Source organism: Mytilus californianus, unplaced genomic scaffold (assembly GCF_021869535.1).
Source record: "Mytilus californianus isolate M0D057914Y unplaced genomic scaffold, xbMytCali1.0.p SCAF_6, whole genome shotgun sequence".
In the NCBI taxonomy this organism is placed as follows: Eukaryota; Metazoa; Mollusca; class Bivalvia; order Mytilida; family Mytilidae; genus Mytilus; species Mytilus californianus.
The window spans coordinates 2123048-2139116 of NW_026262712.1; the positions used below are offsets into that span (position 1 = coordinate 2123048).

The following is a 16069-nucleotide window of genomic DNA, read 5'->3' on the forward strand; positions in this document are numbered from 1 at the left end:
CGGATACAACATTATTTCTATATAAACTTAAAAAACTGGTGGCTATAGGCGCACACAATTGGATACAACATTTTTTCTATATAAACTTAAGAAACTGGTGGCTACAGGCGGACAAAATTTGATACAACATTATTTCTAAATAAACTTTAGAAACTGGTGGCTCGGCGGACACAAATGGATACAACATTATTTCTGTTTAAACTTAAGAAATAGGGGGCAACAGGCGGACATAATTGGATACTCAATTATTTCTATATAAACTTAAGAAACTAATGGCTACCGGCGGACACAATTGGATACAACATTATTTCAATATAAACTTAAGAAACAGGGGGCAACAGGCAGACACAATTGGATACAACATTATTTCTTTATAAACTTAAGAAACTGGTGGCTACAGGCGAACACAATTGGATACAACATGATCTCTATATAAACTTAAAAAACTGGTGGCTACAGGTGGATACAACATTATTTCTATATAAACTTAAGAAAGAGGGGGCAAGAGGCAGACACAATTGGATACAACATTATTAATATAAAAACTTAAGAAACAGGGGGCAACAGGTGGACACAATTGGATACAACAATATTTCTATATAAACTTAAGAAACTGTTGGCTACAGGCGGATACAAGAGTATTTCTATATAAACTTAAGAAACTGGAGGCTACAGGCAAACACAATTGGATACAAAATGATCTCTATATAAACTTAAAAAACTGGTGGCTACAGGTGGACACAATTAGATACAAAATTATTTCTATATAAACTTAAGAAACTGGTGGCTATAGGCGAATACAACATTACTTCTATATAAACTTAAGAAACAGGAGGCTACAGGCTGACACAATTGGATACAATATTATTTCTATATTAATTTGAGAAACTGGTAGCTACAGACGAATACAACATTATTTCTATATAAGCTAAAGAAACTGGTGGCTACAGGCGAACACAATTGGATACAACATTATTTCTATATAAACTTAAGAAACTGGTGGCTAAAGGCGGACACAATTGGATACAACCTTATTTCTATATCAACTTAGGAAACTAGTGGCTACAGACGGACACAATTGGATACAACATAATTTTTATATAAACTTAAAAAACTGGTGGCTACAGGCAGACACAATTGGGTACAACATTATTTCTATATAAACTTAAGAAACTGGTGGCTACAGACGGACACAATTGGATACAACATTATTTCTATATAAACTTACGAAACAGGGGGCAACAGGCGGACACAACTGGATACAACATTATTTCTTTATAAACTGAAGAAACTGGTGATTACTGGCGGACACAATTGGATACAATATTATTTTTATATAACTGAAAAAATTGGCTGCTACAGGCGGATACAAAATTATTTCTATATGAACTTAAGTAACTGGTGGCTACAGGCGGACACGACTGGACACATTGCTATTTCTATATAAATTTAAGAAACTGGTGGCTACAGGCGGACACAATTGGATAGAACATTATTTCTATATAAACTTAAGAAACTGGTGGCTAAAGGCAGACACAATTGGATACAACTTTTTTTCTATATACACTTAAGAAACAGGGGGCTGTAGGCGGACACAATTGGATACTACATTATTATAGGATTAAACGCCTTTTTATAGGAGTTTATTGGTGTATAAACTCGACCAATTCACTCACAAACAAATAAAAGTCCGAGGGACTTTGATGATATGTTTGTGAGTGACTTAGTCCAGTTAATACACCAATGCATTCCTTTAAAAAGGCGTTTAATCCTTATAATTCTTTAAAATGAGAGATAGGGAATATATTTTTCACACGTAAGTTGTATATTTGTGTCATTGAATAGGTCTGGCGCATGAATATATTTGTTGGTTAACGGAAAAATATGTACTCCATGAAATTTGCTATCTGATAAAAAATAAACTACAAAAACTCTTTGTATCATTCAAACGAATGTTTTTGTGTATTTTTTTAATTTAACGTTTAACGTACAGTGAAAATAAATTTTGTCAACGTCGGTGTTATTATCGCCGCCATCTTGTTTACATTGGTTACGAAGAGGAGTTCGGTCAGCGTCATCTATCGAAAAATAAACAACGTCAAAATCAACTACCGGAAATCCTCTCGACCAATCATATGAACGTTTTCCCTAATATGCAAATCATATAAGAATTATTTCTACATAACCTTAATGAACTGGTGGCTACAGGCGGACACAATAGAATACAACATTATGTCTATATAAACTTAAGAAACAGGGGGCTACAGGCGGACACAATTGGATACAAAATTATTTCTATATAAATTTAAGAAACTGGTGCCTACAGGCGGACACAATTGGATACAAGATTATTTCTATATAAACTTAAAAAACAGGGGGCTACAGACGAACATAATTGGATACAACATTATTTCTATATAAACTTAAAAAACTGGTGGCTTTAGGTGCCAGACCACCAATTCACTCCCTCCAATTTAGAATGTATGTAAAAGTAACCAATGTGGAAAGTAGAAAGACTGGCAGATCATGTACAACTGATCATTTGTAATGCAAATAGCCACATTTCAACCTTTTTTTGGCAAAGAAATGCAGTGTTTACATTAGGCTATGCTATCTGCCAAATACATGGAATGACGCAATAATATAACGAGTAAAAATCATATAATTTCATAAAATCTTCATGACGACAATTTTTTTCATTATCCAAGGATTAAGAATAAAGCAAAACAAAAGACTTCTGATAAACTTTTTGGTCTCTTTAAACGCGAAAAGCTGTGAAACCAAAAACTCATTTAAACATAGGTTGTTTACTACCAAAATAAATTTGGCAGATAGCATAGCCTAATGTAAACACTGCATAAACTCACCCACCACAATTCCATTAATTGACTCAAATGAAAGTGTTCTACCTTGAATTTTATTGACTGATAGTGAATTAAAATAGTTTCATGACCATATACACTATTGATCAATTAATGGACCATTACTGACACCTGGTGAAAAAAAAGGGGGTCAATAATTCCTTGACACTTCAATACCTTTGATTTTTTACTAAACTCATTGTAAAAATTGTGGAAAGTCTTTAAAGCAGAAGGATAAACAAGAAAAAATATATCAAAATTGATCTTGATATTGAAAGTTTATGTTCCTGTAGTCTGAAATAAAATTTTCAAGTATTTTCTATAAAGTCACACATTACAGTCAGTTTAAATTGAGCTGTGAATTTTGCAATATAAGTCGCATTATGCTCAGATAGGATTTTTTTCACTATAAATTGACCAAGGATTAAGAATAAAGCAAAACAAAAGACTTCTGATAAATTCTTTTGTCTCTTTAGGTGACAGACCACCAATTCACTCCCTCCAATTTAGAATGTATGTAAAAGTAGCCCTACTCTGACACAAAATAGTGCTTTTGATGTCATTATTTACTTAAACTAACATACAAATTTACAGAAATGAAACTCTTGGTGAAAGAGAAATTTATATTTAGACCATTTTGAGCCAAAATTTACTTGTCTATGAGTTAGCATTAAAAATTGAGGATCAATGCGCTCCATAGTATACTAATTTAAGATTTCCAGAAAACCAGGGGTTATTCTTAGTAGTACTTATTTTGTCATGGGCATTTTTTTCTTAGAAGACTTTAAACATGGTTTGAAAATTAGCATGTAGAAAGGTGATACATGTACAATTCAGGATATACCTAGTTTCTAGGAAGTTAAACTTAAGGTAAAATATTTAGAAAGCTGTGAAAATTTCAAAATTTGGTTGAATAGATAGGGATTTTGAATTGGTGGTCTGACACCTTTAACGCAAAAAGCTGTGAAACAAAAAACTCAGAAAACTATTGATTTTTTTTGTCTTAACTGATCATTTGTAATGCAAGTAGCCACATTTCAACCTTTTTTTTTGGCAAAAAAGTCACATTTTGGAAAATTAGAGCCTTAAACCTGAAATTGTGCTATTTTTAGCTTTTTCCATCCTTACAATATGTATTCATATAAAAAAAAAATGTCCTAAGTTGTAATGAATGCACAGTAAGTTGTTTAAACATTCAAACATAGGTTGTTTACTACCAAAAAAATTTGTCGTCATGAAGATTTTATGAAATTATTTGATTTTTACTCGTTATATAATTGTGTCATTCCATGTATTTGGCAGATACCATAGCCTAATGTAAACACTGCATAAACTCACCACAATTCCATTAATTGTCTCAAATGAAAGTTTTCTACCTTAAATTTTATTGACTGATAGTGAATTAAAATAGTTTCATGGCCATAAATGCACTATTGATCAATTAATGGACAATTACTGACACCTGGTGAAAAAAGGGGGTCAATGTTCCTTGACACTTCAATACCTTTGATTTTTTACTAAACTCATTGTAAAAATTGTGGAAAGTCTTTAAAGCAGAAGGATAAACAAGAAAAAATATATCAAAATTGATCTTGATATCGAAAGTTTATGTTCCTGTAGTCTGAAATAAAATTTTCAAGTATTTTCTATTAAAGTCACACATTACAGTCAGTTTAAATTGAGCTGTGAAATTTGCAATATAAGTAGCATTATGCTCAGATAGGATTTTTTTTTACTATAACTTGACCAAGGATTAAGAATAAAACAAAACAAAAGACTTCTGATAAACTTTTTGTCTCTTTATAACGCGAAAAGCTGTGAAACCAAAAACTCAGAAAACTATTGATTTTTTTGTCCTAACTGATCATTTGTAATGCAAGTAGCCCAATTTCAACCTTTTTTTGGCAAAAAAGTCACATTTCGGAAAATTAGAGCCTTAAACCTGAAATTGTGCTATTTTTAGCTTTTTCTACCTTTACAATATGTATTGATATAAAAAAAAATTGTCCTAAATTGTTATGAATGCACAGTAAGTTGTTTCTGTTGTATTAAACATTCAAACATAGGTTGTTTACTACCAAAAAAATTTGTCGTCATGAAGATTTTATGAAATTATTTGATTTTTACTCGTTATATAATTGTGTCATTCCATGTATTTGGCAGATACCATAGCCTAATGTAAACACTGCATAAACTCACCACAATTCCATTAATTGTCTCAAATGAAAGTTTTCTACCTTAAATTTTATTGACTGATAGTGAATTAAAATAGTTTCATGGCCATAAATGCACTATTGATCAATTAACGGACCATTACTGACACCTGGTGAAAAAAGGGGGTCAATGTTTCTTGACACTTCAATACCTTTGATTTTTTACTAAATTCATTGTAAAAATTGTGGAAAGTCTTTAAAGCAGAAGGATAAACAAGAAAAATATATCAAAATTGATCTTGATATTGAAATTTTATGTTCCTGTAGTCTAAAATAAAATTTTCTAGTATTTTCTATTAAAGTCACACATAACAGTCAGTTTAAATTGAGCTGTAAATTTTGCAATATAAGTCGCATAATGCTCAGATAGAATTTTTTTTTTTTACTATAACTTGACCAAAGATTAAGAATAAAGCAAAACAAAAGACTTCTGATAAACTTTTTTGTCTCTTTATAACGCGAAAAGCTGTGAAACAAAAACTCAGAAAACTATTGATTGTTTGACAATTAGAGCCTAAAACCTGAAATTGTGCTATTTTTAGCTTTTTCTATTATTTCTATATAAACTTAAGAAACAGGGGGCTACAGGTGGACACAATTGGATACAGCATTATTTCTGTATCAACTTAAGAAACTGGTGGCTACAGGCGAACACAATTGGATACAACATTGTTTCTGTATAAACTTAAGAAAATGGTGGCTACAGGCGGACACAATTGAAGACAACATTATTTCTATATAAACGTAAGAAACTGGTGGCTACAGGCGGACACAACAGCACACAGTGTTATTTCTTTATAAATTTTAGAAACATGTAGATACAGGCGGACACAATTGGATACAACATTATTTCTATATCAACTTGAGAAACTGGTGGCTACAGGCGGACACAACTGGACAAAGTGCTATTTCTATATAAACAAAAGAAACAAGGGGCTACAGGCGGACACAATCGGTTACAACATTATTTCTATATAAACTTAAAAAACTGGTGGCTACAGGGAGATACAATTGGATACATCATGATTTCTATATAAACTTACGAAACTGGTGGCTACAGGCGGAAACAATAGTTTACAACATTACTTCTATATAAACTTAAGAAACTGGTAGCTACAGGCGGACACAACTGGATACAGCATTATTTCTTTATAAATTTAAGAAACTGGTAGCTACAGTCGAACACAATTGGATACAACATTATTTGGATACAACATTATTTCAATATAAACTTAAGAAAATGGTGGCTACAGGCGGACACAACTAGACACAGTGCTATTTCTATATAAACTTAAGAAACTGGTGGCTACAGGCGGACACAATTGGATACAACATTATTTCTAAATAATTTTAAGAAACTGGTTGCTACAGGCGGACACAATTGGATACAACATTATCTCTATATAAACTTAAGAAACAGGGGGCTACAGGCGGATACAATTGGATACAACATTATATCTATATAAACTTAAGAAACCGGGGGCTATAGGCGGATACAACATTATTTCTATATAAACTTAAGAAACTGGTGGCTACAGGCGGACACAATTGGATACAACATTATTTCTATATAACCTTAGGGAAACTGGTGGCTACAGGCGGACACAATTGGATACAACATTATTTCTATATAAACTTTAGAAACTGGTGGCTACAGGCGGACACAATTGGATACAACATTATTTCTATATAAACTTAAGAAACAGGGGGCTGCAGGCGGACCCAATTGGATACAACATTATTTCTATATAAACTTAAGAAACTTGTGGCTATAGGCGGACACAACGGGACACAGTTCTATTTCTTTATAACAATTAAAAACTTAATTAACTTAGCTGCTGCACATAAAATAGACAATGTAGCTTATGTACAATGAAATTGTAAAGAAGATGAATTCCATATTTTTTTTGTTTGTTAAAAATAAATGAAAGCGTAATATCCTTAAGAAATAAATACACACCTAGTTAGTTACTACGGGCAGAGACATTTATACTCATGTGTATATATATATGTCTCTGCTACGGAATATTCACCAAGATATTAATCAGTATAAGATCTACTTGTAACATTAAACTATACAAAATGCTCTCCTTGTTCGGTATTTGATGTTACACAATACTAAAGATATATTATTTTATTAAAATTTCACTCTTTACATTTTAAAATACTTATTTACATACTTGACCTATAAAAGAAATAATATATGTCCAATTTGATTTATTGTCTAAATGTTTATTTATAATCTTGACATGTGTTGATCTTGTTTTCCTTTGTTTTGTTTTTTTATTGCAAATTTAAATAAAAAAAGTGGTGAAACTTATTTGTAAAATAATTTTGATTTCAGCAGAAATAAATGTCTACATCTTCGTTAGCACGGTGGGTAAGGTTGTCCTGCGAGAGAACGTTCTGTGCTGGTGATTCGGTCCTGTTATTAGAAAAACGGTCCTGGTTCTGTGCACCTATGTCCTGGTTCTGTGCACCTATGTCCTGGGTCTGTGCCTTTACATTTTAGTAAAAAGTGGCAAATATGTAAGATCATAGATGCAGAACATTTGTGTCATTGATATAAAATACATCAAGTATATATTTGTTGGATGAAATATTTCAGATGAGTAAAGTTAAGTCTACTTTGTTCATTTTATTTTTTTAGATAAGAAAATTTGCATGTAATTTGCGGGGTTTATATGATCTTTTTACATGACCATCAAAAGACGGTGCAAAGTATCCGATACCTATATAAAAAAGAAAATGTGATATGATTGCCAATTGGACAACTATCCACCAGAAACCAAATGACGTACATGTAGGTGTAAACAACAGTTACTATAGGTCAGCATACAACCTATTACAATGACTCGAAAAGTCAAAATGTATAAGGTTTTGCATAAAAATGGTGAGTATAAATATAGAATAAAGGACTTTTTTATACTGACTTTATCATGGTAAAAATATCAGGTGAGCCCGCACACTTCTTAGATGAATTTAGATGATAAATTAGGTGCAGCCTTAGCATCCTGGATATCGTTTCTCTGACAAATTTGTGCGGTACTTAAGATACTTTTCTTTTTATTCGAGAAAATGAATTTCAATCTTGTTTCTGAGTGTAAGAATCACGTGTCCTCAGCAGCTTAAATCAGAATTCTTTGTTTCAATTTGGTGTTTACTAAAAGGATGACAAAACTATTGATTTTTTTTTCTTTTTTGAGAAAAGGGGGATGGAGGTTACGGTGAAAGTTGCTAAGCACTGTAAGAGTTTTTAAATTCCGAACTAGTCGATAAAACAAATTTGATGCAGATGATCATGAACAATTTTTGACTACGGCAGGTATTAATTTTACTCTGAAAACATTTTCCAAAAAGGGGGTCCAAGTAAGATATAAAAGTTGTTATTGTGTTTATTAGCTAAGCTTCATTTACTGTACTTTTATGCATTTTGTCAATATAAAAACATGACCGCTGTTTGTTAAAACAAATTTGAGTTGTAGAACTGTACTTTTTGGTTTATATTGCAAAAGTTAGAGCAAAACTTACTGAGTAAAAACATTCAACAGGTCAATGTCTATCTACATTGCACTCTTCAGAAAATTCATATGATAGATAGAGGGATACTTTGAACTTGCACAGAAACTATATTAGATAGTAAGATCAGAGCTGTAAATATCAAAATGGTTAACACAGTTAGATCTACAAATAAGTGAAAGTGACCGCAATCGTCAGTCGACTCATTATAGCGTCATTGTCCTTAAATGACAATTTTGACCAATATTGGCGTTTTTACCTTATTTCTTGAAAGCTATAATAGAATGAAATGGACTTAAACTTGAACAGCAAAACGGATTAGCAATACGAGATCTATAAATAAGTTAATTTGAATGAAATTGTTAATTTTTCCTAAACCACAATGTTAACCCATTTGTTTTATTTTTTCAAAATAAAATGGATATACCGAAACCTGGTCCAGCAACATTTATCAGCAACATACAAAATTTTGACCCAAACAAGTTCCATTCAACACAAATATTCTGTTGCAATGAATCATTTTAAATGCCAGTTGCAGCCGTACGTCTGTTAATTTATATAATATGTGAATTCCACGACATCCAAAAAAAAAACCACTAAACATAGAAATAGACAGATAATTGCAACCTCGAGATGACATTTTAAGTAAAAAATACTTTCTTGTTTTCGAAGTTTTCGCAGTTTTGTTTTGTCCAAACAAATGGACACAGAAAATGAATATATCATTATGGAATATTTTAACTTAAAATGTTCGATAATAATCCTGTCAAGCATGCATTGAGCTAAAAAGTTTCAGAGAAGAAAATGGAAAAAGAGAGGCGAAAGATACCAAAGGGACATTCAAACTCTTTGGTCGAAAACAACCCGTACGGTGACCTATAGTTGTTAAATTCTGTGTCATTTGGTCTCTTGTGGAGAGTTGTCTCATTGGCAATCATACCACATCTTCTTTTTCATATTGACATCAGGATGGCAAAAAAATAAAAACGATCAAAAGACAAACAGCAGTACACAAAACACAACATAGAAAAACAAACGACTGAGCAACACGAACCCCACCAAAACACAACATAAAAAACAAACGACTGAGCAACACGAACCCCACCAAAACACAACATAGAAAACAAACGACTGAGCAACACGAACCACACCAAAACACAACATAGAAAACAAACGACTGAGCAACATGAACCCCACCAAAACACAACATAGAAAACAAACGACTGAGCAACACGAACCACACCAAAACACAACATAGAAAACAAACGACTGAGCAACATGAACCCCACCAAAACACAACATAGAAAACAAACGACTGAGCAACACGAACCACACCAAAACACAACATAGAAAACAAACGACTGAGCAACACGAACCACACCAAAACACAACATAGAAAACAAACGACTGAGCAACACGAACCACACCAAAACACAACATAGAAAACAAACGACTGAGCAACATGAACCCCACCGAAACACAACATAGAAAACAAACGACTGAGCAACACGAACCACACCAAAACACAACATAGAAAACAAACGACTGAGCAACACGAACCACACCAAAACAAGATTCACTGCACAATCTTAAAAGTTCTGCTAAAAAAATGATTTGGAATTTAAGTTTCAAAGTTGTGCGAAATTTGTGGTTTGTCTATTAGTTGAAAATGCGGCTTTGAACTAACTTTCAGTAGCTGCGGGCCCGGGTACTATTAGTTCAATAATTTGAGTCTTTTTGTGATTTTGTTTGTGTGCTAAGTACCGATATGTCGGGTAGACACTTTCCAACTGCATGATTTTTACAGTTTGTTATAGTGTTTTGTTGTTCCACCACTGTACCAAATATGGAAAGGGGGAAGGGAGGGGGGTTGGGGTGAGGTGTTGAGCGCAAACATGTTAAACTCTGTCACAAGTGTTCTAAACAAATGGTTGTCGCTACTTTCTATCTGTCATATATTTTGTTAAATTAGGCCGAAGGTCACACTTTTTAATCGTTTTAATTTTTATAGCTAGTAAACGTTATGGTTTTTGCTCATTATTGAAGATCATATGGTGACTTGCAATTGTTCACATCTTATTCCATTTTAGTCAGTTGTTATCAGTCATGTATGAAAAGCAAGTATAGGTCGAGTTTTTTTTATCCAAACGGAATGTATTAGAGACAGTGTATATATCAAGGAGGTAGGTTATCTAACCTCGTATATTTAACTGAAATAGACCAGTCAAAAATTAATTGTCGTTAAAAATGTCGCTTAACCTTATGCACCTTTTAAAACTGTTTTAGTAAGCATATTATGTTGAAAATTAGCATTTTAAAGGCATTTAATATCTTAAATAAAACTATTCTTATAAAATATATTTTTATCTGATATTGAACTAAAGATGTTGCCATTTTAATTTATGTAATTTACGATTATTTGAAAACGCTTATCAAACAGCCAAATAAATAGCCCAAAGTTAAAATAGGAGTCACAAATCCGATTAAATTTAATTTTTTGCCCAATTTTATTGATTCTGTAACGTTTGTTTCAAATGGGACCCACGGCTTTCCAAAAATCACCAGCACTGTATCAGGACCCACCAGCACAATGCCAGGACCCACCAGCACAGAATCAGGGCATGTCTACACAGAGAAAATGCACATTTTTTATAAATTGCAACGGTTTTTCACAACATAATTTTGTCGTACGGATTTGGGTATAGAAAAAAGTTAATCACAAAAATACTGAACTCCGAGGAAAATTCAAAACGGAAAGTCCCTAATCAAATGGCAAAATCAAAAGCACATACACACCAAACGAATGGACAACAACTGTCATATTCCTGACTTGGTACAGGCATTTTCTTATGTAGAAAACGGTGGAATGAACCTGGTTTTTAAGCGATAAACCTCTCATTTGTATGACAGTCGCATCAAACTTCATTATATTGACAACGATGAGTGAATAAAACAAACAGACATAATAGGTAAAATGTCAAAATAGGGGTACAGCAGTCAACACCGTGTCACAGTCTTAATCACAACAAAAACATACAAATATTTAACAAAGAAAAAGCGGACTCCAGGAGCATTTTTGTTTTCTTTTTTCAGTTCTAGATGTTCTAAAAGCGAGCACTTTTGTGTTACACTTACTGAAACAGTTTAGAGGGTCCATTTTTTAATTGATTGCATTTGAAACCATAAGAAACAAAATTTAAACATCTCAACCATTTCCTTCCATTTTTATTCGAAAAAACATCAAAAATCATCATTTTCGTCTTTGTTTACATATTTTTAATGATCACCAGCACAGATCGTTCTCTCGCAGGATAACCTTACCCACCGTGAGTAGTCAATGTAAATGTCCATTCTATCCCTCTCTAGCCAAGATGGTATGTAAACATACAATGTAACATCAGTATATTGAAGCTGTTTGAATATCCTGGTTATTGACTTGTTGGGTGTCTTCACGATTGTCCCACTTTTTGAAATTACAGGTTAAAAAGTAATGAAATTTTGTGGAACAATCGGGAACATGTTTGTGGGACAACTGAGAAGCATAAATGTGGGACAATCGGGAATAGTTTTGATAGGGATTAATTTGTTTTTATAGTGTGAAGCAGGTTATTACAGGTAACTTATCAATATAACTTATAAAATATGAAATAAACATAAACAAATAATAATATTTACATATTTTATCAATCGTTGAAAGGCTAAATAATTTTCTTACATACCCCCTTTTGAAGCTAAATGGTCGGTCCGTAAATGTTTTTTTCTTCATTATATGGACATGCATAGTATTCTGGACAATGCTGAAAGTATAGAAATTCTGGTACCAACGTTTTTATTTCAATATCAACTCGCCAATGCACGATTGAAGTGTCCGTGTAATACATATTCAAATACTAGTAGGTAGCAAATCTTGAAGAAAATCATTCAACTTATGTCACCAATTTTGGACGGTAAGCTGCGATTAGATCATATTGTGACACGTGTTTAATGCTGATCAACACTATTAGAGACATATAAAAACCTATAAGCATGAACAACTTTAAAATAATCCAAAAATATATGCCTATATATATCTAATAACAAGACAAAATCCATTTTTTCATAACATTTCATTGAAATAGGAAATTCATTCTTTTTATAGATTTATATTGTTATTGAAATCATATATATTGAATTCATATATATTGAACTCATATATTTGAGAGCAAACGTACGAATTTTATTATTTTTAACGAGGGAGTGGGGGAATGGAATGGCACATCCTGCATTTTTTCAACAAAAAAAGGATCAAGTCTGTTTATTTTAAATTTATTTTAACCCTCCCCCTCCACCTTCCGTTTTTCCTCAAATAAAAATCAAATGCTAGCTCGTTTACCTCTGAAATCTTTTTCATACATTACTCTCTAGCGAGGTTGCATTTTAAAAAGTCTCAAATGTGTACAACATTCATCTTTTACTTGACATGGTTCTTTTTTTATAAAATCATTAGATTCTTGAATTTCTTGAGAAAAAAACTCTCGGCTAAAGGGAAGTTAAAAAGTTTGTTTAAACTGTAACTTACATTAACTGACATATGGCCATTTAAGCTTCTAATCTGTTAAATTTTGCTACCTCTTCTAAATGCAAAATGTACTACTTCTTTCTTGAAGTCTGATACAAAACAAAGGTAACAAAAAAAAAGAAAAACCAAAAAAACAGGCAGGAAATAAACTGCAGTATAGTTCTTCTGCGCTTGTAGTCAGGTCAAGGTCCTCGGCTATCACCTTCACCTGACTACTCGTGCAGAAAAACTATCCGGCAACGGTTGTTACCGGCCTGTTTCTTTGTTACCTTTGTATTCACTACAAACCAGTAAAAGTCTGAAATGGCCTATATCTGTACTAGACTGTTCTGATTTTTACTCGACCAGTCTGAATTGGTCTGAATTTTACTCGACATTATTCGACCCCAGTCTTAACCATACTCGACCGTACTGATTTGTATTTGACCTTTATCTTTGCCATTGAAACTAGTCTGAACTATTACATGACCAGTCCGAAACAGTCTTAACCCATTCTCGACCTGTACTCGACCTATTTTTTCAGTCTAAACCATACTCGACCAAAGGTCTGATCAATACTTGACCAGTCTGAACCATACTTGACCAAATAACCTCTACTTTTTTTTAATTTTAGCTGTTAAAATTTATTTCTTTTTTTCTGACATGATAAATAAAGGCAACAGTAGTATACCGCTGTTCGAAACTCATAAATCGATAGAGATAAAAACAAATCCGGGTTACAAACTAAAACTGAGGGAAACGCATCAAATATAAGAGGAGAACAACGACACAACAAAAACACAACATTAAAATGTAACACACACAGAAACGAACTATAATATAACAATGGCCATTTTCCTGACTTGGTACAGGACATTTTAAGAAAAAATGGTGGGTTGAACCTGGTTTTGTGGCATGCCACAATAAAATAAAGATATATATAAAAACATATTTTTACATCCTTACAAGATTCTCAGATTTATCAAATAGAGATAGTTAAATCAAATTATCTTATATAATAATATAATTATATTAATTTCAAATTTTAGAGTTTTGTTTAAAAAAAAAGATTCTTTTACCTAAAAAACACACCTTTACTGAAGGTAATAAAACCTTATTAAGGTGCTTCTTGGTTGGCATGTGTTTTTTTTTATAAACTTAATTTTCCTAAATTCCTAAAGAAAAACTACATAGGTTTATGGTTACATACAATAGTTATATAATTATCTTTTTAATGAGTTAACAACAGCCAAAAAATCACTGAAATTGTTTAACCTTATATTAGAAATATATCTATTCTTATTATAATTTGGGATATAATATCAAAAAGGGGTAAAAATGTTAAAGAAATAAATAAAAAAATATTCTGAATAGTGGTAAAATATAAAGTAATACCTCCTGCTTGGGGCAAACTCATTAAAAAGATCACACCTGGTCAGAGAGAATTAATTTAAGATTCAGTAAAAATTGCAACATCCTGTAAACCTTAAATCTCAAGGCCTTTTGAATTCACTAGATAAGTAATACACGAGTTTAAGAAAAATAGGGCTTTCTTTTTTCCTGTAAAATACACATGTACTGAGGTAATTAAACCTTATTAAAGTTCTTCTTGTATGCCATGTCTTTAATTTTGACAAAAGTTATTTAAATTTAATTGAAATAAAATTTGTCTGCAACTTTGGAACACATTTCCTTTTTTAAATGGTAATCAAGGATTGCTATGGAAGTTCTATTATCATGATCATATTAAATTCTTGGTTTTACAAAACAAAGGTGTGATCTTTTAAATTTATTAAGTTGCTTTATATACTATTCTAAATATATTTTAATAAAAAAAATGTTCACTGCATTATAAACTAAACTCAACTGACACCATAAATCTATACAAGGCTTAAGTAAATGGTGAAAATTGTCCAGTAACCATAAAATATATCTGAAACAGTCAAAACATTTTGAATAACATTGTAAAACACCACAAAGGACCTCCTTTGTGCACAAAGGAGCAAAAAGGACCACAAAGGAGTTTGATATGAGCACAAAGGACATGAAATTCATTTCAAAACATAAAAATATTATAATTCATGAAGAAAAATGTAAAAAAAAAAAAATCAATTTCAATAAAAATTGCGATTTTAATCATGTTCGATTTTGAGTTATCACCGGTTTCGGTTTGGAACCGACTTTATATACGGGTTAAGTGATAGTTCGTGTATGTGATTTTTTAAATAGTTTAAATATATTAACATATAATATTAATATAAAATGTTAATTATTATTCTTGGTATTTTATTGTTGTAATTTTTCAAGGGTAAAGCATTACCAAAACTTCGAAAATTGTATAGGATAGCAATGTGTTTTTGTTGGTTTTTTTTTGTCTCATATATCATCACTTTGTTTTCTTACGTATGATAATATTTTTAAGTGAAGTATAAGAATACATGCATTATAACAAAAAAGTCAAAACTTTATATTTCCAATTATGATTTATTAAGATAAAACAAACATGATAAATAAATACATATGATTTAACAATAACATTTAAAATTTTGTTTTTGTCCTCACTGCAGCTGTCCTTGGCCGGTGACGTTGACCAGGCTTCTTGGCGAGACGTTTAACCTTCGGTATCGCAAAACCATTTGCCGCTCTTAACATATTCACTAAACTTTTTGTCACTGGCAAGCTTTCTGTAAAGCACTTCTTTTTCAATTTGGGAAAGACTGTGCCATTTGGAATGTTGTATTCTGTGTTTCTTGAAATTTCCAAAAAGTTCATAATTGCCGTTGCCAATTATACTGCGTCTTAAATTTGTGTGGTGAAGTTGTATCACATTGTAAATTTTATCTAAAAGTTCTGGTAATTGATGAGGTTTCCAGTTCAGTGCTACCTTAAACCGGTGGTTCATGGACTCACAGTTATTGTTTGTTCAGAGTCTGTTAGAG

General features: G+C 32.0%; 1 long non-coding RNA gene across 1 annotated transcript in view; it reads right to left on the reverse strand.

Moving 5' to 3' along the window:
• Positions 1-16069, reverse strand: part of LOC127705266 (uncharacterized) — a 161732-nt gene that overhangs the window by 53152 nt on the left and 92511 nt on the right. Inside the window, exon 3 of the long non-coding RNA XR_007983791.1 lies at positions 12313-12390. This is a non-coding gene — a long non-coding RNA (uncharacterized LOC127705266). The remainder of the gene's footprint in view (positions 1-12312; positions 12391-16069) is intronic.